This window comes from Anguilla anguilla, chromosome 15 (genome assembly GCF_013347855.1).
Source record: "Anguilla anguilla isolate fAngAng1 chromosome 15, fAngAng1.pri, whole genome shotgun sequence".
Classification (NCBI taxonomy): Eukaryota; Metazoa; Chordata; class Actinopteri; order Anguilliformes; family Anguillidae; genus Anguilla; species Anguilla anguilla.
In genome coordinates, this window is record NC_049215.1 from 33,784,778 (window position 1) to 33,812,741 (window position 27,964).

At 47.0% G+C, this 27,964-nt stretch overlaps 1 protein-coding gene across 3 annotated transcripts in view; it reads right to left on the bottom strand.

The window, feature by feature from the left end:
* LOC118214515 (E3 ubiquitin-protein ligase Midline-1) overlaps positions 1 to 27,964 on the bottom strand; it is a 114,016-nt gene that overhangs the window by 62,762 nt on the left and 23,290 nt on the right. The window contains exon 1 of one of the 3 annotated variants that reach the window (XM_035394525.1): positions 7,354 to 7,489. The exons of the other annotated variants lie outside the window; for them this stretch is intronic. The gene's annotated coding sequence lies outside the window, so the exon portion shown is untranslated. Of the gene's footprint in view, positions 1 to 7,353; positions 7,490 to 27,964 lie in introns of those variants that run through there. 3 annotated transcript variants of the gene reach the window in all.

The following is a 27,964-nucleotide window of genomic DNA, read 5'->3' on the forward strand; positions in this document are numbered from 1 at the left end:
TGTAAGAAGAGGCGGTTTAAATTCTGAAGGGGAATCTCCTCTGCCACAGATCTCTCCAAATTGTGCATTCGACACACACTGCCTCCCCCGTGTGCTGCCTTTATTAAATATGTTCCAAGAGCGTCGTTCTGAGGACGATTCCATTGGATGTAACCCCAGGGTCAAAGCAGGCCGAAGCAAGACATTTCCAGAATCGCCCTCAGGCCCCTCCTCCTCCTCAGTGTTCTCCATTTGAGACATCTTCTCTGATTAAGACAGTGCCGAGCATGTTTCAATGAGGGTGGAGAACAGATTTGCAACACGCAACAGAGAAGAAGAGGAAAGCTGTTTGCTCCAACCTTTCCCACATCACAGGTGGGTTGGGCAATGATGATGTCATCATCAAGGGCCACCAGCAAAGGACCACCAGCTCGCTTGTTTGTGTTGCTTGTGATTTTAAAAAATTATTCAATTTTTGTAACCCTTATTCATGCTTGCATTCTTCAGCATTCAACTGCATGTTCTTTATTGTGATTCCCTAATATGTACTTTCATTAAATCTCTGGACCTTCCAGGATGAATTCCTGCCTCTGGCCCAGTGCATGCTGGGATAGGCTCCAGCACCTCTCACTACCCTGACCAGGAATAAGCGGGTATAAACAATGGGAGGATGGACGGATGGATTGATTATGTCTCTGGACTTTCATGTTTCTTTATAAAGTTTGCAATTCCAGGCCTCTGTATGCAGTATAAAACAAACCCTTTAACCAGACTTGACCTTGGCATAAATGAAAAATTCATCGTCTTCTGACTCTTAATAATATAAAGGTTTCTCATTCAACAGTCACTCTGCTCACTAAAAAAATGAAACTAGATAGAGAGAGCATGAATTAAACATGGGACACTTATGGTCTAAGTTATTCTAAAAAAAAAAACACGGACATTAAGTACAGACGTGCACCTTGCATTTTAAACGACTAAAAGCCTAAACTGCCGCACTTACCGGTTGGTAAGTACTTCTACATGCATGTACACACGCAAATGATTTTACCATTTGGAGAAAGCTTCACTCCATTGCAAAAGTGCATTATGTCATAAAAAATCCCCTCTGCCGTATGGATTGACCAGGCAATCTCTATTAAATCCAAACATGATTGACTGAAAAATCAGTCGATAGGATTAACCCATTAAAGTCTGAAACAATGATGCATTAGCTAAGGGCTACCCCAGCAGTACGGGAATAAACAGTGTTTCACTACAGCAACTGGACTGTGATGATGATGATGATGAAGGGTTTCACGCAAAGCCATTTAAAGGAAGAGTAATCTGCACAATGTGATTACGAGTATGATTAGCTGTCCCTAAAAATGTAATATTATAATAATAATAATAATAATAATAATAATAATAATAATAATAAAAAAGAAAAACTGGCTTTTTAAATCAAAAGTGCCACTTCCTAATATGAAGGAAAACAGTTTTTCAGCAGTTCACTGAAAAACCAAAGCAAGCCATGTAATCCTTGCCCATAAGCATCCCATCTTCCTTGCAAATGCAGTGAACACACAGTCTGTATAAATTAGACCAGGAGCTCACAAAACAAGACCGCCTGACTGTCTGCTCACTTCAAACGCACAACGGCTTCAGTAACCAGACAAGACAGTAACAGACACACACACACACACACACAGAGAAAAACACACAGACAGACAGGCACATACACACACACGCATGCACACGCGCACACACAAACACACACACACACACACACACACACACACATGCACACTCATACACACACACACACCCACCCACACACACACACACAGTGTGGTAGCTGTCTCTTACCAGGGCCAGGAAACGTAGGGACGAGGAGCCTTATAAGAGCAGGGAACATGAGCCTGCTCTAAGAGCCACTCCACCCACAGCAGGCTCAGTCCGGTCTCCTCTGATTGGCTCCCCCCCCCCCCCCCCCCCCCCGCTGTTTCCCAGGAGCATGCAGGACACAGTCCAAACGGGCCCCGGTAGCCACCAGCTTCTCCCTCACTCTCGCTCTCCGCTTTTTTATTTATTTATTTTCTGTTGTTTTCTTGGTCTGCTGGCACAGAACAGCGAAAGCACTGAAGGGTCCCAGGAGAGTGGGGATGGGGGGGGGGGGGGGGGCAGGGGGGGTAGTTAATAAACTCCCCCCCACCCCCCGCCCCCCCATCTGAGGCTGTCACTCAGCCCTGGCTGCCTGGCAGATATCTGCGAGTGTTAATTAGGAGAGAGCGATGCTCGCCGGGGGGGTGGGGGGGGTGGGAGGGAGGGGACGGTGACATTATGGAGCGCATTTCCTCCCTGTTTATGACCCAGGTTTGTTTACGTCCAGCACAATGCCTTGGCACAAGGCAGCAAAGCTGTGCATTTCTGTGGAAATCATTTAATTAACAGAAATGATGCAGAATTGTAGTTCCGCAGGAGAGGCATGCCCAAGGAAAAAGTGCACAGAGGACAGTTGGCTACAGAGTAATTCAACTGTCCATAGAGAGACGATATTCATCTTTACCGAAGAGAGATGATATTCATCTCAAAAGCTAAGCATTCGTGTAAAAACGCATTCAATTAAATTACAAATATATATTAATAAAAAAAAAAAATGCCAAACACAGCAAGTGCACATTTCTAAAGATAGTATTTGCATGAATTCACAAGCATGTAATGGATGAATGAGTACGTTGCTTTTCCATATACTCCCAGACTTGCACACGATGAATGGCAAAATAATTAAAAACAGCACTATTTTACTTTAATTCGCTTCATAGCTTAATTAGCGGTTCCACGCGATAAGGCCGGCCAGTGGAGGATGGGTTCCCCCTCTATAGCCGGGTTCCTCTGGAGATTTTTTCCCATCGGGGAGTTTTTTCTCGCGAAGCCCCCCCCACTGGGGGAGTTTGCTCCACCTCATGTGTTTGCTCTTTGGGGGTTTTAAGGCCTGGTTTCCCCTCTTTTTCCTGCTACTCGGTAAAGCATCTTTGTGACAGTTTTCTGTAGAAAGCGCCGCACAAACAGAGCCGATCTGATGTGATTCGGAGCTGCAGCTTCCCTCGCTCTCTCTCGCACGCTTTCCCTTCTCCTTCAGTCACCCGGTGCAGTCTGCTCTGGCCGCGGGAACGCGGAGCCGTTCCCAGCGACCCGAACACAAGGCTTTAAAACCCCACAGCCTGACGAGGCCTCAGGAGAGCCTCTCCAACGGCCCAAACCCCGCCCGGGTGAAAAAGGAGAAACTGAGTCCGCTCTCCGTCCGCCGCGATCGGTTCCTCAGACGGAAACGCCTGATACCATCAAAGACCACAGCAGCTCACGCGGCCTTAATGTCCTTCACCCGAAGGACAGCCTGTCTGTCCGCTTCAGATCGGCCAATCAGGGCTCACCGCGACACCTGCCGTTCCTGGGAGAAAATGGCCTCCGCTGCACACTGTCGACCAATGGGAACTCAAGGGGCCCTAGGGCCCAACGGTCAGAATCGTGAGCATGTTTTGTGCCACGACATGCCGCGCATCTGCATATCGATACTTACAGTATTAACGGAAAAGAGAAATAATTCATCAAATTTCATTCAATACCGGGTTCCCAACAAAGACGATAATCATTGGATTCACCGAAACAAGGTACTCTAGGTTCCTGAGAGCTTATGCATTCGGGTTTTCCTGATAAATAATACAGACACGCGCAGGGACAGCCTTTACAGATGACTGCATTAACACAGTTGGAATGAGTGCCAATAATTGTACCGTAAAATACTGTATATATGAGCCATAAAATTCTGAATGCGCAAACAAGTTAAGTTTGACAGGCATACCACAGAAACATACATACACAGACATACAAACACTTGCGCACAGACACATGCACGCACGCACACACACAGACACAGATATACAGACCCAAACATACACACACACACGCACGCACGCATGCACACACACACACACACACACACACACACACATACAGACACAGACACACACACGTAAACGCACACACACACACACACACAAAGGCAGTATCATTACTTTACAGGCAGTTCAATGTGTCTCTATAATAGCCTTTGCTCCAGGCTTTAAGCTCTGGAGATGCACCTGTGGAAAGTGTCCTTGTACGCCAATCATTATCTCATTAAGGTCTCTGTGTGAACAAAAGAGGAGTTGGTTTCAGGCGAACTCATTATCATACAGCCACTTTCAAATGGCAGGTACATTATATGACACTGCTGATGAATAGAATTAGCTAGAATATGTGTGCAGTGTAAAGACTTCAGATACGGGAAGCTAACTTTCCCTAGGGCCCAAAGGCCAGTGTGCTAAGGCACTGCTGAACAAACACACAGCAAACGTCTGAATTAGCAGAACAGGCAGAGTTTGACAGACATACCACACATACATACACACACACACACACATTCACACACACACACACATACACATACACACACACACACATTCACACACACACACTCACACACATACACACACACGCACACACACACACACAAACACACACATACACATAAACACTCACACATACACACACACACACACACGCACAGACACACGCGCGCGCACACACACACACACACACACACACACACACACACACACACACACACGCGCACACACACGCGCACACACACGCACACACACAGACACACACGCACACACACAGACACACACGCGCACACACACACACACACACACACACACACACACACACACGCACACACACACACATACACACACATACACACACACACACACACACACAGAGCAATGACACAGCGTGGGGGCTTTGCGCATTACAATACGGCCGCGGAGAACGCAGCAGTAAAAACGCATCCTCGCTCGACCTCTGTTCCTTCTCGGCTAGCCCGTAATGGGCCATTTAAAAAGCAGTGCCATCCCTGCCACTGCGATTTAGGCGGGCCACTGTGGGAGAGGAGACGGCTCTCCGGGCTCCGCGGGCTGAAGGGCAGCCCTCTCACACTTTAGCACCTCTTTGTTTTCGAAGGAAAACAAACTTATGTGGAAACTATGATTCGGGCTCCAGCCGCTGAAGGGACGGGGGGGGGGGGGGGGGGGGGCGGATGGGGGGGGGGGGGAGGTTTGTGAGCTGCGGTTCAGACAGTCTCCGAATTCGCCCACATGAAATCTAATCCTGTCGCCCGATCTGGACTGACTCACATGCCTGAACAGAAAAGACCGGGGTGAAGCCTGACTTCTGAGAGAGAGAGAGAGAGAGAGAGAGAGAGAGAGAGAGGGAAAGGACCCGCCTGCTCTCTCATTCTGTCTCCGCCGCTCACAGGAAACGGATACGATCCATACAGGTGCTCTCCGCCCAGCCGGGCTAGCTTTCCAAGCTAGGCCACGTCAATGGCCGCTTCACTTCTGAAAAGCCCTTAAAGCCCCCACCCCCTAATTTACAAGCGCAATTTGAAAGCGGTGATGAATGGGCCTTTTAAAAGCGCTCGTTGGAAACTGGATCTCCGTCGTGCCTGATAAGGAGAGGTTTGAATGCAGCGCCATTACTTATTTATTGCGCAACGTCGCGCTCGCATCTCCAAAATGAGGGGGCGTGTCCACCGGCCCCAGCTCGAAGCCCCGCCCCTTTCCACCGGCGCAGCCGTCCAGTATTCACGCTCCCAGAATCGCTCACAATGGGACCCGAGCATCCCGATACAGGGGGAGGAGGGGGGGGCTAAGAGCAGTGCGCCACCTACAGGCGACAATGTGGAGCAGCAACGCTCCCATTCTGTCCCATACACACCAGGGGGCATGCTCACAATGTCACATGACTACCCATAAATTACTGGAATACATTTCAGTATTAAAGCCAGGAATCACCGCTAAACGTATTTTTTTTTAAAAGCCACAAATGTTATGAAAATACTGGACCTCGGTCAAATACATACAGTATTTGCTTTGGATTCAAATCGTTTTCTGTGCTCTATTGATCTTGCCTGGTGTAACTGAGCCTGCCAATATGACCAGAAGGCGGGGTTTGCACTTTTTGAGAGTATTTCACTGGTGCCAATACACAAGAAAAGATCAGTAAAGCGTAGAAAAGTATTTGAATCCAAAACAAATACGTTTTTGACCCAGGTCTGGAAAATACAGTAATTTTCATCCGAAATGCTTTCCTCACAGACACTGCAATTAGGCCTATTATTAAACTATATATTACAGTATGTACAGTCAAAGCAGCTCATTTGAACATACGCGCAGCAATAAAAAATTAATTTATCGCCATGTTTACACTCTAATTACTGATGCCTTGAGTGCTAGCAGCAGCACACACTGGGCCTGAATGGATGTGGATGATGCCGGCGTGAGCCTTGGGGCCACCACTGAGAAACCTTCACACAGAAAGGGGAGAGACGTGTGTGTGCGTGTGCCATACCCCGTCCCTGACATGTCAATCAACGTGCCATTATAGCTGACTCAATAATTCACAAGCCTTCCATTCAAAGTTATTTTCCCCATAAATGTAGGCTCAGTGACAGACACCCTCATTGCAAACTGAACCAAGGGGGGGGGGGGGGGACTGAACCTGTCTGACTATTCCCTAACGGTATAAATTAATATATCAAGAAGATGATATGGATGTAAAAATAAACAATGTAATAAATAAATGCACAGAAATAAACAAACTTCATCAGAATTTGGAAGGAAAACTTGTTCTATACCATACATATGCAGCAGTTTAAGTACACCACGGTATTTTTCTTAAAGTTACATTTTTACAAATTTATAATCAAGTGTAGTCACAGGATCCTTCACAAGTGAAATAATTTTACTGTAATGAGAATACACCGCAAAACTGAAATCATTTCCCAGGACCATGCTGCACGGTCACTCTCTGACCCAACGTTGCCCACGTGCGCTTTTTCCAGTCTTAATAATGAAGTCAAAAGCATGACCACCTGCCATAAAATATATTTTCCTGAATTATAAAATTTAAAAAAAAGGCATTTAGTGAATCTGACACATATCAGTACATTCAGAGAAAAATTTACAGTGAAATTCCAGAGAAACGACTGAAGTTGAAGCTGGGAGGCGTACGCAGAAACGCTCAGGCGAATTTAAAAAGAACGCACACACGCTCCCTTTCTTTTGTGAGCACCACGCACGTGGGCGACCCCTCCGCCACACTCAACTCTCTCTCTCTCTCTCCCTCTCTCTCTCTCTCTCTCTCTCCCTCTCTCCCTCTCTCCCTCTCTCCCTCTCTCTCTTTTTAATTTGCCCTCGCTACAGCGGCAGAGGAAGGACGGGAGCCACCGACGCAAACGACCCTCCGCGCCGCGCCGCGGTCTCGCTGAAGAGAGTTAGCGGTACTCACATGCTGCGCCCTAGCAACGCCCCGGCAACAAAAGAGACGGGAAGAGACGGACGGGCGGACGACGCGGCTCCTCCCTGGCAGGACGACGAGGAGCGTGCTGTCACAGAGCTCTCACAGAGACGCGCACACCCCACACTGACTCCAAACAAAACACAGCCACCTAGCCTCCCGCAACACCTCCCCCCTCCTGCCACACACACACACACACACACACACACCACCGCCCACCCCCACACCACACCCCCACACCCCCGCCCAGCCCCCACCCCCACCCCCACCGTGCTCATATCAGCGTGAGGAGCCCTGGAGAGACGCCACTCGGAGTCGGGGTATCTCACGGACACCCACCCCCCATCAATGTTCTGTTTGCCCCCAATGCCCCCCCCTCTCCCCCCCCCCAAATGCCCCAGTCTATTTACAACAATGGGGTCTATCTAAAACAGGAAAAAAACACAATGGAGAGAGAGGGGGGGGGGGGGGGGCTGACAGACAGAGACAAATAGGACAGAGAGAGAGAGAGAGGAAGAGAGGAAGAGAGAGAGGGAGGTAGGAAAGAGACAGAGTGAGAGTCAGAGAAGAGAGTGAGAGACAGAGAGAAAAAGATGAGTGAGACAGAAAAGGTGAGAGAGAGAAGGAAAGAGTAAGAACAAAATACGACAGAAAGAGAGAAAGAGAGATGGACAGAGAGACAAACAGAGTGAGAAAGAGAAAGACAAAGCGAGAGAAAGACCAAGAGAGAGATAGTGTGATAGACAGGGAGCAATAAAGAGCGATAGAGAGAGAGGTATAGAGAAAGAGAGAGAGAGAGAGTGAGCGAGAGAGAGAGCGATAGAGAGAAAAGCTCCAGGGATGCGGTAGTGATGGATCACTCCTGATGGGCAGGCTAACGACTGAGGTGCTGCTGCCCCACTGTTCCCTGCTCAGCTCCATCTGTGGGCTGCTCCTCCACTGCTCCCTGCTCAGCTCCGTCTGTGGGCTGCTGCTCCACACCACTGTTCCCTGCTCAGCTCCGTCTGTGGGCTGCTCCTCCACTGCTCCCTGCTCAGCTCCATCTGTGGGCTGCTGCCCCACACCACTGTTCCCTGCTCAGCTCCATCTGTGGGCTGCTGCTCCACTGTTCCCTGCTCAGCTCCATCTGTGGGCTGCTGCTCCACACCACTGTTCCCTGCTCAGCTCCATCTGTGGGCTGCTGCTCCACCCCACTGTTCCCTGCTCACCTCCATCTGTGGGCTGCTGCTCCACTGTTCCCTGCTCAGCTCCATCTGTGGGCTGCTGCTCCACTGTTCCCTGCTCAGCTCCATCTGTGGGCTGCTGCTCCACTGTTCCCTGCTCAGCTCCATCTGTGGGCTGCTGCCCCACTGTTCCCTGCTCAGCTCCATCTGTGGGCTGCTGCTCCACACCACTGTTCCCTGCTCAGCTCCATCTGTGGGCTGCTGCTCCACACCACTGTTCCCTGCTCAGCTCCATCAGTGGGCTGCTGCTCCACACCACTGTTCCCTGCTCAGCTCCATCTGTGGGCTGCTGCTCCAGACCACTGTTCCCTGCTCAGCTCCATCTGTGGGCTGCTGCTCCACACCACTGCTCCCTGCTCAGCTCCATCTGTGGGCTGCTCCACACCACTGTTCCCTGCTCAGCTCCATCTGTGGGCTGCTGCTCCACTGTTCCCTGCTCAGCTCCATCTGTGGGCTGCTCCTCCACACCACTGTTCCCTGCTCAGCTCCATCTGTGGGCTGCTGCTCCACACCACTGTTCCCTGCTCAGCTCCATCTGTGGGCTGCTGCCCCACTGTTCCCTGCTCAGCTCCATCTGTGGGCTGCTGCTCCAGACCAGACAGGAGTCACATAGGGATGTTGCAGAAAGCAAAATATGATAATACACATTTCCTCAATATGAACACGTGCAAGATGGGAGCACGTGAGAAAATACAGAGATGCTTAACATCTGACCGGCTCATAATACACTGCTTTTTCTATGGCTGTCTTCGGGTCTGATACACATATAGAGCTCTACTTTTATCTACTTTTGTGTAATGTAGCCTACATTTTCGATCACGAAGTTTATTTGAAACATGGAACAAAAACCTAAGATAAAACCTAATATATATATATATATATATATATATACGACAATGAAAGACTATTCCTAATACAATACAAATATAGTGTAACAATGGAAGACATTCTAAAAAAAACTTTTTGGCGATAAAGGGTTTTTGTGACATGGCAGTAAGGACATTTGGACATGCATAAGTCGATATGAAAAATGTGTACTGGAAAAACAGAACTACATGAAGCAATACTGATTAAACACGGGAACGTATTCTGTAAAACAGGCGTTTGCTCCTCCGCAGAAAACATCTGATGCGCAGAAGACACTGATACTGAGAGTAACCGCAGCTGTTTCAAATGACCCACATTCTCAATGTGAAATATCGGTGACAGCGCAGCACGTCGCTAATTTGATTCGATATCCACGCGCACCGCAAACAGACACCAGGCAGGCGTAGAACTGACCTGGCCCGTATAAACAAGCCCCAACCACCTCAAAATAGGCCTGCCAGGCTGCTCTGAATTCTGAACACCAAAGTGCGCTCCTTCTGAAGTCCACGGAATAATTAATCATTCCCGGCAGTCATGTCCAATCGGCATCACTGCACCTCATAAAAGAGAAAACGATAATATTCTAGCGAAGACAAAGACAACAAGACCGATGACGGGGGCGGACGTTTGGCCGTTTGAAGAAGGCGAGCGGCCGGGGTGTTAAAACTTCAAGAGACCCGACTTCATTTGGAACGAAGCGCCTTGCCGCGAACCCTTCAGCTCCCGCGAGCGCCCCGCTCTTTTGAGGGAGAGACGAGTGGCTGAAAAAAAAAACCGCTGTTCTTTTTAATGCGTATTCAGATCCACTGAGGCGTGCCCTCCGCCCAGTTCCTCCGCTTACACAGGCTCCATATGGCACGGGCGTTCGTGTTATTGTGGCTCGGCAATTATTTGGAGAGACATTCAATAGCAGCGCGCACGCATGTTTTACACCGAGTTCACAACGGGGGCGGGAACGCTAAGGTCGTAAATTATATATTTAATTATGAATACCTGGGCTGTAACAAGGAACGTTCCAAATCTTTATCTCGAATTTAGAGGTCACTTTTCACACGTAGTGAAAAATATTAAAGCGCACCAATGGAGCAGTGAACATTTACAATGACACGACCGCCCACCTTCCAGTTAGCAGAAAAAAACAGCGCTCCACTCAAAACAACAGACATTATTAAGCTCGGCTTAATAATGTACATTGAAAAAACCTAATGTTGTTAAAAAAAAAAATCGACCTATTCTGTTCACATTTTTTAACCACAGTAAAATTATCGGAACATCTACGCCTAAAATACATTTGTAAAGCCTCTTTGTGGCAGTGTCTCTGCATAAAAAATAAAAAGCGGGATACAAATAAAATATAATTGAACTGAATCTGGCCACTAATGGAACATGTTTTTGACCGTAAAGCTACGAGGAGATTTTGCGTCGTGTTTGTTCAGTCGCTCAGCGTGCGTTTCCAGCGGGTCGGCTCTGTGTTCAGAAGGCGAGGTCCCTATTGTGACGCGCTCATCAATTACGCACCCTTTATGCTGTCGCGCGCGCGGAACGGGCAAAGTGCAAAGCTCAGGGCGGTTTTTTGGTGTGTAAATAGGGTGTTCCATAAGGAAGAATTTTTAAACGTACTATGTTCATCTCTGCGGTCAGGGTTCACATATTAGGGTCACAAACCCAGTTGTGCCTCAGGTACTTGTGACCCACTTTTTAAAAAACATTTATTATGCGTCTGATTCATAGATGCCCTCATCCAAGGTGCCTTACACTGTGGCCCATATATATACTGCCCATTAATACAGCGACATACAGGCATATATATATACATATATATTTGCATGGAACCCACCTGTGAACCAAACCAACGACCTCAGCCGCCGCTGTCAAAACAACAGCAGTGACTGCGTGTAAACCCAGAGTAAGCCAATGCCAGTGACCGTGTGTAAACCCTGAGTAAGCCAATGCCAGTGACTGTGTAAACCCTGAGTAAGCCAATGCCAGTGACTGTGTGTAAATCCTGAGCAAGCCAATGCCAGTGACTGTGTGTAAATCCTGAGCAAGCCAATGCCAGTGACTGTGTGTAAACCCTGAGTAAGCCAATGCCAGTGACTGTGTGTAAATCCTGAGCAAGCCAATGCCAGTGACCGTGTGTAAACCCTGAGTAAGCCAATGCCAGTGACTGTGTGTAAACCCTGAGTAAGCCAATGCCAGTGACCGTGTGTAAACCCTGAGTAAGCCAATGCCAATGACTGTGTGTAAACCCTGAGTAAGCCAATGCCAGTGACTGTGTGTAAACCCTGAGTAAGCCAATACCAGTGACTGTGTGTAAACCCTGAGTAGCCAATGAAGGTGAGTGAATTCTGAATAACCTGTGTGCTCGTTTTCCTGCTGGGCATATAGTGTTAGGCTGCTCATAGAAGTCTACCTCTGCCCAGCATGGGCAGATTACTTGTGCCATTAAACCTTTAATACCAATAACATCTTTCAAATTTGCCAGCGTGAAATGTGCTCCGTTAACAGCAGGGCACTTCCTCTTTAATATGGCCGTGTGCCCAAGCCTCTCATTAACACCCTGCTGGGCTACAGAGCTAGCACCGCTGCGGCTCAGCTACCTGAGAAAAGACCAATCACAGCGGTCCCTCACAGCCATTCCACACGAAGGGCGTTCAAGAAACAAAGTGACGCGCGGGGCCGGCCCGCGGCATGAACGGTCTATGCGGTCGTTTAAGGTGACAACCGCTAAGGGGGGCCACACGACCAAGAGGGGGGGGGGGGGCGCACGATCCAATGTTTATCTGAGGTAAATAACGTTATTTTCGTCATTACGTCATTCGACAGAATCCAACAGCCCCCCCCCCCCCCCCCCCCCCATGTTCCTGGAGATCTATGATCCTGTAGGTGTTTACTTTAACCCTAACAAAGCACACCTCATTCAACAGCTAGAGCACGGCTGCCCAACCCTGTTCCTGGAGATCTACAGTCCTGTAGGTCTTCACTCCAGACCTAACAAAGCACACCTCATTGAACAGCTAGAGCAGGGCTGCCCAACCCTGTTCCTGGAGATCTACAGTCCTGTAGGTCTTCACTCCAGACCTAACAAAGCACACCTCATTGAACAGCAACAGCAAGGCTTCCCAACCCTGTTCCAGCCTTGTTCTACACCGTCTACACAACTGCATTTAGACCCTATGAGGGTGGGAATGCGTTAATCGCTGGGGCCATCAACCAGAAGGCCGACCCGTGCTCAAGACAACCCCAGCATGGAAACTGCCGCTGCCTTGGCTGTCACAAATTAATTTCCACGGGCAAACGCTTGATTGGGACACATAACGACAGCGTTAATAACGAAGGTGAACCGGCAGCACAACGAACTCGTCCTCCCAGAATCCCGTGCCCCGGGTCTAATTGAGGTTCCGAAATTAAGGCAATCCATCAAGTGACCAAAAAAAAAAAAAAACGATAACAGCCGATTGATTTATTTTAATTGGCCTCGCTTTATGGATTGAAAGTTCATCTGAAAAGCTGTGGATGTCATTACCTCTCATGTCCTCGATGATGGATCTCGCAATTAAAAAAGATGTCACATACTGTAGTCCTCCTACGTCGAGCGCTTTGGTATATCTGTACATGCAAGGGTGAGGAAAAACACTTAGCGGCAGTTTAAAGAAAAGGGCTCTTGCTGACTCTTGCTGTAGGTCACAGATAAATGTGACCGAACTTTAAAAAGCAGGAGTGTCTCTCGCAGAATCCGAATCTCACAGCTCAGAATCGACGTTGCTCAGCTCTGCACTAATGTCCACAATATTTTTCTTTCCATTAATGTTATCTGAGCACAAGCGCTTTTAGAAATGTGACTTCATACAGTGAGAATATTAATGTCGCGCAATTGATTTCTTTTTAGGGTGAACACTTTGGAATGGATGCCTGCATTTCAGAAAAAAGCCACTTCATTTCTCTTGTTGTATCAGTATCTTAACCAGTAGGCTCCTACATTTATTTATTTATTGTTCTGCAAGCAGAGCATGCATGCATGCATACAGACTCCAGTGCATGTAGACATGTATTTATGTATGTACATAGGTACAGCACAGTATGCATGTATGTATGCATATATGTACATAGGTATGTACAGTATGTACGTAGGTATGTACAGTATGTACTGTATGTATGCATGTATGTACGTAAGTACATACAGTATGTGTGCAAGTATGTATGTACAGTATGTATGTATGTACATATGTATGTAGGTATGTATTTATGTAGGTATGTACAGTATGAATGTATGTATGTTCAGTATGTATGCAGGTGTGTATGTTTGTATGTATGTACAAAAGCTGTTCTGACAAGGACTAGAAGTGTGGAATGTGATGGAATACAACAGGTCCAACAATCATGACCAGCTGGCCCATTATCCATTAAGTTTAGAAGCCATGAAAATAATTCATCACACTGTACGCCTGATTTAAAATCTAACAATACGGCACATTAATACTGCCCCTGCCCTGCAAAGATGGTGTGAATGAGGTGGCTGTCACTTATTGGAAACTGTCACACTTTCAAATTCAAACTCACACTGGTGCATGTGTGAGAGTCAAACTGTCGTTTCAGTCGGTAAAGGATTTACCGTTTGTCAGTTATTTACCCAACATGCAACATTCTGCCGATAAGGGCTAAGTCATAATACACTAGTCATCACGTCTATCAGGTAGTGAGAACGTCTACACACCAGAAGCTCAATTTAAAATGATCAGGGAGTGCAGGCTGCCTTGTGGATGACTGAGATACTAAGAGACTTTACTCTAACTCATACAAAAAAAAAAAAACTGAAACTACTGTAGCTGGCAGACTTTGACGGAGGGCTGTGTAATTAGACGTGGTATCATGCTAAATGAATCCCTGTATTAGCGTCAGGGTGGTATTGCTTGACTCAGGGGTGAGTCCAAGTTAATTTCCGAGCGCCCCCCCCCCCCCCCCCCCCCTTATCTTGGCGCCTTCAGTGAGACTGCACCCCAACGGGGCAGGTTTGGCGCTAATGCCCTTATCTATAAGAGGCCGACTCTCCCCAGACTGCCAAGCAGCCAAGCATCACCTGACACGCCAGGGGAAAACAGCTCCGTCCTTCCTCATCAAAACACAAGATCAAGCCCAAACAGAAAACTGCGGTAAAGGGGTACTACACAAATGTTTATCTCTGACTCATCTTCCAGGACTCGGGGGGAGGGGGGGGGGGGGAATCCGCAAACGGGTTGTTGCTTCTCTGGTGCAGGTAATAGAAAAAAAAAACATTGTATTATTCACAAAGCAGTAGGCGGACAGCATATGAAACTGCACTACCAGGGAAATGGAAACAGGCACAAGTTTTGTTATTTACATACATCACAGCAACACAATGGTGCATTTATGCTAATGGAACTCAATAAAAAGCATGTCCACTTGATGATTATAAATTACCACTTGCAATAAGCATGGATTAAAAAGAATAAATTTTAAGATGACCTGAAACCAAATGAAAATGAACCCCTAGTTTCCAATTAATGTTACCAAATCAGCACTTTGCTCAACAATGTTTATGTGGCTGAACAGTTGCTTGGTTGGTATCAATACTTCAGTGATTCGGCACAGATAGCTGTTGTACAATAAGCAGTACAGACTGTTCTAAGGTCTAACTGAAGAGTAGACTTTAGTAGATCTACCCCTCAGCCTGCAAACTGGCAGTTGATTGTGAAAAGGTAAATCTGTTGTTCTCCACTGGGCACGTATCCAGGTTTCTGCAATCCTGTATAATGTTGTTTAGCATTACCACAGCAACCATTAGCTGAATGTGCATTGGGAATACGGTGCTGTGGCTAGTTGCTCAATTGACAAGGTAACATCAATCAATAATAATAATCAATCACATTACCGTGACATGCATTCAGATGCTTCAGCTGGTAAGCATACGGAGATGACATCATGATTGAATGGTGCAGTGAAATGCCTTCTCAGAGCCAAAATGTGAGGAAAATAAACAGTTTTAAAGTGTGCCCAAAGCCAGGCCAGTACCCCAACATTTACAACCAAGGCTGTGGCGCCATATTTTCACCACTCAAAAATAACAGAACCTTTGCATGCAAATTTTCTTTCCCAACCGAGGCATAATCATAATGACGATATGAACAGATACAGTTCCCTTATGGTCCTAGAAAAATAAATGTATTTTACACATCACTTGAGATAAATCCAGCTCTCATAAATCCAATGATAAAAATAAGTGTTAAAAAAATATACAAAAAGATACAACAGTCCATATCACTGGCAATTAATGACTGCAAAATACACCAGTTCAGCAGATGGACTGAGAGAAAGGGGAATGGGGGGGGGGGGGGGGGGGAGATGGGGAATGGGGGGAAGGAGGGAGGGAGGGAGGGAGGAGGGGAATGGGGGGGAGAGGGTGGGAGGGAGGGAGAGAATGGGTCATTTCTCTTTCAGTGTCTTGGCAGAGGATTCACGCAGGATCTCCATCCAAGCTTCAGGGACCTTATCTGTGTCTCCATTCAGCCCTGGAAGCCCCCTGGCAGAGCTTCGGGGGTCTGAAAGGGGACACACACACACACGCACACTCTCCTTCGCCCAACGTCCGCTCCCGCAAGGACACGGCCTCAATTCCCCCCCCGCTGCCACGGCAACTGACCTGGAAAACATCCGCGTGCCGGGGAGAGCACTGGGACAAGATGGCCGCCGATCGCCTTCGCCGGAGTGCGGCCAATACCGTATGCATTACACCCGTCCCTGCGCCCTCCCCCTCTATCACCCCTCACGTGTCACAACAAACCAGGGTGAACAGCTAGGTCCATTGGCCAACGCCGCTGGGATAATGGAAAAAACCAACACAAAAACCAGCCCTGGACAAAATGGAAGTGACAACAAATGCGAGGCCCACTCGGGCCTGGCGGGACCGCACTGGGGAATTACCCCGCAGTGGCCTTGCAACGATTTCTGTGTCGTACACTCATTATCTCTCAGCCTATTAATAGCCTTTCGGATCTCTGCGGGACGTGGGTCTCGTTTCAGGGGCGGCCAAAGACGCAGCTTCGAGGATTTTCGAAAACAATGACCCGCTCACGGCCCGGATTACTCGTCCATTCGAGTTCAGGGTGGCGCATGTAGATGTTCGTAACCGCGGTGTTGCCAAATTCCTGACGCTTTCAGCTGAATGGTTCTCTCCTTATTCTGAGCGAGTGAAAAGCCCAGTGTGTTTCTGCGTGTAATTACGCAGATTCAGCTCGGCTTAGGGGACGCGGTAATTAAATCAAACTGCGATTCGCTGCCCCGATCTGAAGAGTTCGCGGAAAGTAACACTATTAAAGACTCTGTTGTCTGTTGGAAGCTTTCACTGTCTCACTCTGCTTGACAAAGTGACACAGACCGATTAGGAAAATGAAGGCCGACCAGCTTGGCACTGCCCACAAAGTCCTAAAGGATTTACCATGTGGAACAAGGAAGGACAGCACAAGCATCACAAATGGCACCAGTGGAAAAAAAAAACAAAAAAACAACCACATTTGTAAAGATAAAAAACAAAGCAAAGCGCAACTGATACTAAACAGAGTGGCCAAGATGGAGTGAAATGCAGGGATCCGGCTGCAGTTATACACACTTTCACCATTCCCCACACACTTATAAAATATCAGCTGTTTATACTGCAGCACAGTGCAGCAGCGTTTTATTTTTTAATTTTTTTAAAATGCCATTTGATTTGTAGTTCTGGGTTTGTTTGTCATCACTACGACGTTCTGTTCATGTGCACCACAAAACCAGAAACGCGAAAGAACAAAGCAAAGTGCTTGGCCGTGCTCTGTTTTGTGAGGTCAGTAATGTCCACAAATAATATTGTGAGAGAGAGCTGTTTGGAAGCTTAAATGACTTGTGCATGTAAAAAAACATCTTGCTGGTGAAATAGTTTGCTAAATATGGCCCAGAAAGCCAGACATTTTCTGGATGGTATATATCTGTCATGGGGCAATGTATTCTAATAGGAACTGTTTTGTTTTGTTTTGTTTTTTTATAAAAACTTCACAAAAAGTGAGAAATGATACAGACTCTCATTAAGCTGCAACAGAAACGTTCCCATTCTTCTGCCCAGTCTAGCGGGGCCAGCTACTGCTCCATCTCATGCGCAAACATAACACTCTTGGTCACAGATGGTCACCTGAACCTTGATTTGGGTATTTATTGGATATATCCAAGTTGGTTATGCCCCTTTGTCTGATACTGTGAGGTGTGAACTGTGACCAGGGGTTCTGCAGGGCAGTTATCTGCAGTACCACTCAGGGAGGGAGGGTCACTGTCAGTGGGACTGTCTGCATGTCACAGCGCCCCCTCTGGTGAACAGGAGGCATGCAGCCTGCCTATGCCATCTGTGCATGAAATGAATCACCTCGGACGCAACGACCATGTGGCCCAGCGGGTATACTGTGAAAGATAAAGCCGTTGGTGGCAGTTTGAATTACAGAGGAGAGGGCCTGCCTCTACTCTTGACTAGAGTTGGACTTTTCAGGGATGAGTTTATATTACAATTGCAACCTTCAAAGTTGGTGGACTAAAAATATCTTTAAAAGTCATAACAATATAATGTTCCGATGGAGAGAGAAAAGCATCTGTAATTTCAGCTAGTCTGCGGTTGAATCTTCGGTTGGAATGTTAACCAAAAAAGGCAAATTCGCCAAATGAGAAAAAGATTGATATCCCAAGTCATGTTGAAAGCCTCATGAATTGCCTATGATGTGCCCGCTTTTTGACTGACATACTCTTGGCACGCTAGCGCCTACATTCACATACATTTCACACACAAAAAAATGTCTGTTGTCAGTCGTGGTTCAGGGACGACAGAGTGACCCGCTGTCTCCTATAAACAACGAGGACACGGGCCGCACTGCTGAGAGAATAGGGTTCACCATGGGTGAAAAATGCCTTTTGGGGTTTGGGGTGTTCGGTGCCAGAAACCAGTAGGGGCAGAGTTTTTCAGCAGTGCCGAGCTCAAAGAAGCTCTTATTCTCCATATGCGTCTCCTGGAAACAGTGTGGGAAAGAGCCGGGATGGTCAGAATTCTGGTACAATACAAAATGAACGAAAAGCACACCAAAGTGCAGTACCACCCACACACACACACTGTACTGTGTGTGTGTGCGTGAGAGAGAGAGAGAGAGAGAGAGTGTGTGTGCATGTGTGAGTGTGTGTGTGTGTGTGTGTGTGCGAGAGAAAGTGAGTGTGTGTGAAGAATCAGGAATATGCAATTGTACACTCTTACTGCTCGGTCCACTGTTCACCAGCAGAATAAAAGATAAAAATCTTTTTTGAGAATCTCAGAAGGATTTTGATCAAAATAATATTTATTGTGTGTGCATAAATAAATCTGGAGCAGGGTCCTAATTGAGGAATGAGGTCTGAGGACAAACAGGAAAGAGAAGGTCAAAAGTGGCTCTCCTGCCGATGGGACAAAAGCTGGCCAAACCAGGCCAAAATCAGGCCGAACCAGGCCAAAGTCACAGGCAGCTCTCTGTGCCCATGGGGCTGAGCACTGTTAGTCTCTGGCCCTTCACGGAGCACAGATGGCTTTACTCACGCGTTGCATGGGTCCCCTCACATTCTCTGGACCCCCACCGCTCATTAGCGAGGGCGAAGAGTGCGTCCACTTCCTGTCACCTTCCCTTTCCCCACTCATCAGCGAGGGCGAAGAGTGCGTCCGCTTCCTGCCACCTTCCCTTTCCCGCCTTCACCTCGTTGCGGTCGTCCCGCTCCGCTCCAGGCCTCCAGGCTGCTGGGAGGATGACGTTGAGCGTCGCTGAACGTCCGGCATTTGCACAGGCATTCTGGGAGAGGAGGTTTGATCAGAGTCGACCCAAAACTATGGCTGTTCAGTTGGTCGTTTGAAGACGACGGCTGTTCATCCGAGCGACAGCACCAGCCTGATTTTAAAGAGCTGTGATCTCAGCGGACGGGGATGACGAAGCTCTCATGGGGTCTATGAGACTGCATATTATTAGCATGTATGGGTGCCATTTTAATGATGTTCCTACTTTGAATCCCAGAGGTCCACAGCAGACACTGGTTTAGAAACCTGCACTGAACCGATGGCTCTAGCTGGACGGACTTTAACAGACGGACAGAAAACTGCTCTTGGGGAGACTCGAAATGTCTTGGATTCGCTTCAGAAATGGGGACATCAATTTTGAGTTTAAAGACACCGCAGAGCATTCAGGCACCAGCGATTCCAAACCGTTCAGCTCGCACAATTGATGGGCCGCCTTCTGCCTCCAAGTTAATAGGCTTTAACTTCCTAGTATAAAATCTGAACTGGATGGGTTTTCAGATTGTCACGTCGACACCTCCTCACAAGCATCGTCCCCATAAAGCACAAATTCTGCAAGGGAGAAGCTGCAACACAATGAAACGAGAAGGTTCCACCTCACAGGGACTTCCTCTGATGGAAACGAGGACGGTCCTGCTCGAGTGGACTCTTGTAAGACTTCCTGGGTGATCATGCTGTGTGAACGCTCCTCTACGAACACTTCTGCTGTGTGACCATCCTGTGTGAACACTCCTGTGGTTTGTCCACACACTGAATCGCGGTGGTATTAGCCTTTGGCTCATTGCACAGCAGGGGCAGACCCATGGACGGCCCAACGATTCTATCCCAGCATGCTTCACTGACGCAGATGAAATCTGCAGTGCATTGTGGGCAGGGATTGAGATCTCTTCTGAGTCATCGCCGTGGTACAGTGAGGCCTGGTCATGCGGTGTTTGTTCTGTCGAGCCTTTCCCACGCATCATCGGCAGTGAAAAGGCTGAGCTCTCAGTGGTGACAGCTCCTCCTGAACCCAATGAATACAGCACACTTACCGGCCGCTTAATAATGCATTAAGGTGGGAATGAAGCGGGACGTGTTCTGAGACAATGCACGCGAGAGCTGCGTGTTCCTTGTGGTTTTTTTCTTTCTTCTTTTCATTAATGTTGTGTATTTTTTATAACTTTATTTTAAGGCGCCCTTCTTCGGAAGAACGTGGCGCTTAGCACTGTCTTTGCACTCTGGAATGTTAAAAGAACAATCATGTTTCTTTAATGAATTCTTTCGCGGGTGTTTTACATTTTTAATGCGTCAAAATATATTTAATAACATTCACAGAAGTTTCCAACTTTTTAAAAAATCAGATTCCTTGCTTAGTTTTTAAAACATATTTCTAAATGGATTCCTATCTTGAATCTGTGTTGATTGTTATGCTCGATTGACAGCTGTCTCACATATTATAAAGATCCATAATTATCTTTATTTTGGCCTGAACAAAAGCAGGTGCTGGGCAAATGGAGCAAACGTGGTTCATACAGGGAACTCACTGGGTTGCCAGGTAGTGATAGGGCACACCATATGACCAGTGTAATGCAAAAAAACTTGCATGTCCACAAAATGGAATCTTCAAGACTGACAATAAACTGGTTCATTCCATTTACCAACACAACATCATGGGTTCTATTTTCCAGCTGGCACATGACGTGTTGTGAGCCATTACTCTTATTTATGAGATTCGTTCGGGCTCAATTAAAAAAAAATTTTTTTAAATAAAAACACAGCACAACTTTGCACCTCCTGCAAAAGAACGTCTTCTGAAAAACATCTGATTGGTATGTCATTATCCTCGTCTTCCACTGCAGCTGTGGACTACCGAAACTGGCAGTACGCCCTGCGCAGTGCAAACTTCCCTTAAAGGGAATGAAAAGAGGCAGCATTTGGCTCATAATAAATCCAGCAGCATCATACACACCGATAACATATTCAGTTTAACCCAGCCCATTTTCCAGGTGCTCGACGCATTTCGCGCAGTGCGCTCCTCACCCCTGGTCCCGAAAATACCGACATTCAACAGCCACGCCCAGGACTGCGAGACTGACTGCACGCCCATGATGCACCGTGCAACATTGATTTTGGAAAATAAAGCCCTATGACTCGGTCCCGTGGAGTTCTCCACCAAATGTAATACTTGTTTTGTTACGGGGCATTTTTTTTAGTACGCGTAGGATGATCATTTCAACATGTGTTTAAAAAAAAAAAAAAAAAAAAAAAAAACTTATAAAACATTTCGTTTACGAGGTGTTTGCGTGACTAGGACGATATAGCAGGCTGCTCAGAGTCTGCAGTAAAATTCTATTTGCTTGACATTCCGAGTGCACCTGCTTTTTCTCTTAGACTGACAGGGGATTAACAGCCCCCTTGCCCCCTCCCTCCTGCCCCTGCCCCCTGCCCTCAGCCTGCTGTTGGGCCAGCCTGCTGGGTGCTGGTGCACTTCACCCTGTGGGGGGGGGGGGGGGGGGGGGTGGCGGGGGCGGAGCAGCAGAGTCAGTGGCCGTTTAAATTTTTCACAGTGTCTCAGCCGCACATTTCGCGTTAACATTCCGTAGGTGCACTTTTCCACCGACACGTATTTCCAATCAGCAGCTTTTAGAGCCCCCCCCCTCCTGTCCAGGCTCGCTGCCCTTCACCGGGGCACACCCATTACAGCGCATTCATTTTATATTATTACACTAAAAAACCGGGTGCTAAAAAAACACACAGGTTCTGTGAAACCGGTCCTTGGAATGACACCGTGCATGTGATGTTTTTGTACATTTCAGTCGGCTATAATTGTATGAGAGATTCAGAAGCCTGCAGCAGTAACGATCTCTGTTATGCTCATAATCTTTGTGTACTTTACTCTCGTGTAGAACAAGCGGACGCCTGTATCAAACGCTGCAATTTAACCGCCATTGGGAGGGATTCTGTCTGTTGACGCGAGCGATGGTGGCACTCATTGATGTTAAAGACAAGCGCTCTCATTGGGCGGGGACAAGAGTGAGCTCCCAGCAGCCTCAGTAACACCAAATAATTAGCATAGTACGTGTTGCATATAATCATGTTCATGCCCTTAAATCCCACAGGTACGCAGCAGCAGACGTTGGCTCCAGCACGAATTTCAGCCTGGTCATGCTCAAACCAGACCTTATTTGGGCTGCGTCTATATTGCGTTTCACATGACTGAACACGATATGTATTCCGATGGGGTGCCGAAGGTACACAAAGTCACCGACGAATATGCAGTGATTAAGTGGAAAGTTTATCAATTTTATTGGTTACTGTGGTTAGCATACGTACTGCCCCAATAACTACAAAAAGAAAATAAGATGAAGACATAGCTAAGTGCAGACATAGTGGGGGGGGGGGGGGGGGGGGGGGGAATTAAGTAAAAATTATTGGGTGGATCACTGCAATCACAACAACAACATAACATTCCAAAATTATCACTGTATGAAGTTTCTCTTGGACCTCAATCTCCTACTCATATCATATTCTTTCCTCGTTTATTCTGATCCACCAAGGCTTAAACAACCAATTAATGTTCAGTCTCTGATGCATATTTTCTATATTATCTAGTTCACCAGTTCACAGAGCAGAATTATCCATGCGATTCAACAAAATATAACCGTAAGATTTAAATTAGGGAAAAACTTTCAATATTTGTACATTTTGCAGTTAATGTGGTTACATTACAGCTACTTTCATAACGTTTACTTCTCATTTGGAAGCAGATTTAGAAATCCATAGCTTATTTCATTCTAGCAGAGGCTCAGAAACTATATTCACAACATCATACCGTATGAAATATTGTCCAGTAAAAATGCAAAATTATGGAATATAGGCCCACATGCAAGTTTTACAGATACTTTTCTGCATTTCGGTAAACTCCATTATCTTTGTCAAGTGGTCCTGACACAACATGTATTTGAATTATGGTGCTAATAATATCTGGCATGCACTCTTTCGTATCTCTCATTCCACACCCAACTGTACCAAACCAAAAGCGCTCACTGTGTCGGCACAATGGAGACCTTCACACTGTACATTCCTACGGAACTGAAACACAAGCATTAAAAAACAGAACAAACATGTGAATGAAAATATAGCTTTGTGGGAAATCCTATTTTCTTATTGCCACCAAGTTCCACCTGTTAAAAGCCTGATTCTGTGTAGTTTTCTGGGTACAGTATACCTGTGAGAGTACTGCCATTGCTGTGTTGCTATAATAGGCTCACCTGTGTCTAAAACAGACACTCATCCTAACCAGAGTTTCCAACAGTCCCCACAAACAGCATACACTACACATTTCAGTCTCTTTTATAAAGTCACATGAGACCGTCACCTTCTGCTACATCCCCTAGATTTGAAAATTTCATTTGGTTTCACAATAGTTATAATACAAAACAGTTTTTTTGCCGTTGAGATACACGGCATGCAACATTGTTTTTTTTAGAGAAACAATTCCAAACATTGAAACGACCTACTTAAGAGTCATGTGAATTCATCCAAGTTTATTTATTTTAGGAATGAGAAAGAAATGCCAAAACCCCAAAACAGAGCATTTTCAACTACAGCACGCTCCATTTCACACAAGTGGGCGCGCACAACGCTGCTAGGTCATGCAACACATTTTTACAACAAACCCTAAATGTCAGGCAACTTCAGGCAAGTCGGCCTAATTGGTGTACAATAACAAGCGTTCGACGGCCTTCTCTTTGTCCTGGGGTCAAATGAGGAGACTGCGTTCTCCCATCCAGTTCAGTGGGTTTGCAGGTGAAGCGAACTGTCACCTGTGCTGCATTCTTTCGCAAGTCCATTTCTCCGTTTCTCTCTCTTTCAACACCGACTCCAGTAATTGCATTCTGCGTGCGAACAACGTGCCACTGCAGTGCCGGAGGCATGCGTAAGAGCATCGTAATTCTCACACGCCGAGCACAACTTGTACCGTAGGTGACTAATACATGCGCTTAAATAAGCAGCCTGTGAGATATAAAGTAAGAAAGTGTACACATAAACACTAATCACGGTCGGCTAATTATCTGTCTGACGATGAGAAACTCTGCGCCACCGCCTGTGTGATGTCACGAGGGCTCTGTAATTTCGGTTCATTCGCTCAGACGGGTCGACAGGTGCACGGGACGGGACCAGGCCGGCGTTTGTGTGACAGTTGGCCGAGCAGAGCTGAGCCGGGTCGCGACCCTCTGCCGGATGAGTGACTCTTAAGGGGCGTGAAACATCCTCTCCTCAGCCAGAAAAAAAACACGACATGAGCCCCCCAACTGTCATTTCCATGGCGCTATGTAACTGAAAACGCGCCGCGTACGGTATGTACGGGGCGGCAGTGTAGCACAGTGGGTAAGGAACTGGGCTTGTAACCGAAAGGTCGCAGGTTCGATTCCCGGGTAAGGACACTGCCGTTGTACCCTTGAGCAAGGTACTTGCTTCAGTATATATCTAGCTGTATAAATGGATACAATGTAAAAATGCTATGTAAAAGTTGTGTACGTCGCTCTGGATAAGAGCATCTGCTAAATGCCTGTAATGTAATGTAATGTAGGACGTTCAGCAGTCGCTAAGGTGCAGAGAGACCCTCTCCAGGAAGCCCACAGAGGGGCTGAGTTGCGCAGCTGTGCCGGGACGTTGTTTGAGGCCAGGCGGCCCGCAGTCGCCTGCATGCTCTGCTGATAGAGAATCGGGTCTGACGACAGGGCGGGGCGACAGTCCAGAGGGGCAACAGGGCCCGGGCCGAGGCAGAGAGCTAGAGGAGAGCTCCACTTCAGCATGGGCAGTCTGAAAATCCTAAAACGCAGGTGTGAGGGCTCTGAGTACACCTAGGCCCAGCCCTCCTCTGTGTGGGATGGGGACGCCCCCCTACTCCACTCCCCCACTCCCCGCCCCCCCCCAAATGCTGGGCACCTGCCAGACAGGTAAGGGAAAATCCGCATCCATTCAGGCGAAAAGCATCCGCAAGGTGATCACAAGCCCTGGCTCAGCCCTCCCTCCAAGCCTTGCCCGGTTCACAGATGTGAACACGCATAATTACCGCAGATTAATGCCTGTCAATGTTTTATTCGCGGCATTACTTCTAAGCCTGAAAATACATATAAATCTACTCTTCAAAGAGGCACCTGAAGGACCAGTAAACTCTGTGCAATCCATATTTCATCTGAACAAAAAAAAAACCTCCTTTATTTTTAGAGGAGGGCAGGAGCAGCTAAGGGAATGGAAATGTACTGGGAACGGATTCCGGAATTTCACTGAAGTGTTCTAGTTCCACCCTGGCAGGGGAAGATGCTGTCTTTCACTCTCAGAAGAAGGGGTTCCAAAAGGTTCCTCTGAGTCTCCATTTGAGGAACCCTTATCTAGCTCAAGGGTTCCTTGTCAGGCAAAATGGTTCAGTCTGGGAACTCTCATACTTTTCACACCTACCATAGAGGGTTCCTTAAAAAAACGAAAAAGTGGTCCCCTATGAGGACAAGCCAAAGAGCCCTATCAGAATCCTTTTTTCCTGAGAGGGAGTGACTCGACCCAGCCTGTTGCGTTGCTGTTGCGCTAGGAGCATTAGCTGCGCTTGGAGAATCAATCTTATTTTAAACCAACATAATCCAGCACCTTCAGGTTGACCTGACACACGTGCCCCCCCTTCACCAAAACTAAAGTGTGCGGCTAAGCTACAGGATTGAAAATAAAAAGCAGAGGATTTCAGCTCTGGCGAAGGAGAGAGCGGCCGCAGCTTACAGCTGGGAGAGGCATAACATTACATTACAGGCATTTAGCAGACTTATCCAGAGCGACTTAACTATTAACACAGCACTTACATCGCATATGCAGCTGGATATATACTGAAGCAATGCAGGCGAAGTGCCTTGCTCAATGGCAATGTCGTGCCTGGGAATCAAACCTGTGACCTTTAGGTTACAAGACCCATTATACTGCACTATACCCACTACTCTACGCGCATGTGTTTTCCATGCGAGCTCAACTTCAGGAGTGAACAGCAACAGAAAAGCCCAGCCGAATGAGAGCGACAGTGTAGTACAGTGGGTAAGGAGCTGATCGTGTAACCTGAAGGTCACGGGTTCAATCCCTGGGTAAGACACTGCCGTCGTGCCCTTGCGCAAGGTACTTAACCTGAATTGCTCCAGTATATATCCAGCTGTATAAATGGATGCAATGTAAATGCTATGTAAGTCGCTCTGGATAAGAGCATCTGCTAAACGCCTGTAATGTAATGTAATGTAATGTAAAGAGAGCATCGGCACAGCATCCTCGCTCTCCTGGAGGCCATCGTTTCCCGCGCGACCGTTCGCGGTCATCGTACTCACATTCGATCTGAGGACACAGACAGAGCGAGCTGCCATTAAAGCCTGCCAGCCCCCTTTCTAAAGGTCTTTAATTTCAGAACAGAATGCCTTAAAGAGTACACTCCGTCTGGAAATGCTAGAGGTGGGAAATAAGCACACTGCATTTATAGCTGGAGAAGTGCAAAAACTATCCAATCAGTTCGTTATTAAACCAGCTGAACGCCCGGCCAATGTCTGTGAAAGCCTGACATTTCTTAATTAGAACGGCTGGCAGCAACCATCCCCTTAATCAGTTGCCCTCTCAGCATGAATATAAACATTATTAACAAGGCTAACAACAGAACGCCTGATTGGTAGTCACAGTGTCGGCCTCCGAAACACAGTCAGTCATTACAGGATCACCGGCTGATGTCCTGTCACTCTGCGTCCAATAGGAGGCCACAGATCAATTAGGGGCTCGATGCAGCGAGCTTCGGGGAAACACAGCAGACGAATTCGCTTTGTTTCAGCTCGGCGCTGACTGATAACGCTTTCAGCGGGGAGGAGATTAGGAGCTGATCACGAGATAAGGGGCAGATCTGTCCGCGCGGTTCAGCACAATCAAGTTTATGATTCCAGACCCGTGAAAAATTGCCGTGAGATCTGCCATTAAAAGTTTGGGTGGGGGAAAGAAAAGAAGCTGAGTTTGTAAAAGCAAACTTTAAAAATAATTTACTGTGAAAGACTTAGCCCTAACTTCCATATCACATAATTGAGCTGCACTAAAATAAAATTATAAGTTTAGTTTGCCACTATCTGTTTTATTCGGGCATCTGTGTGAATTCATTTAAATATTCGGCAACAAATTATTGTGATGAAGAAATATACTGTGTTTTTGTTTAATTTACTCTACATACCTGTCTATTTAAAATAAGATTTATTGATGTACTACATTCTACAGAACAGCTACCAGAGTGAGGAAAAACCCGAGGTGGACAAAAAGGAAAAAATGTTTGAGAAGCAGCAGTGTGAACAGAGATGGGACAGCCGTCCTCTGGCTCAGGGTTCGACACGGTCAGTCAGTCCATTCCTAAAAAGCATGCTTAATATTACTGGTGGGCTAAAACATCTTTGTTTAATAAAATGCTACGCACAGGGGCGAAACAGTAGACGAGAGCAAGCTCTCTTGCTTGTCAAATTTCCATTAGGGGCACGTCATTGCGGCTACAAATCCTTCTTAAAATCGAACTCTCAGCCGCACTAATTGCATTCAACAGCGGCAGATTACTGTAATTGTTAGTAGACAACAGAACAGAGAGAGTGGCAGTAATGGAGAGGAACAGTGGCTCATGCTCAGGCTGGGGGGGGGGGGGGAGGGG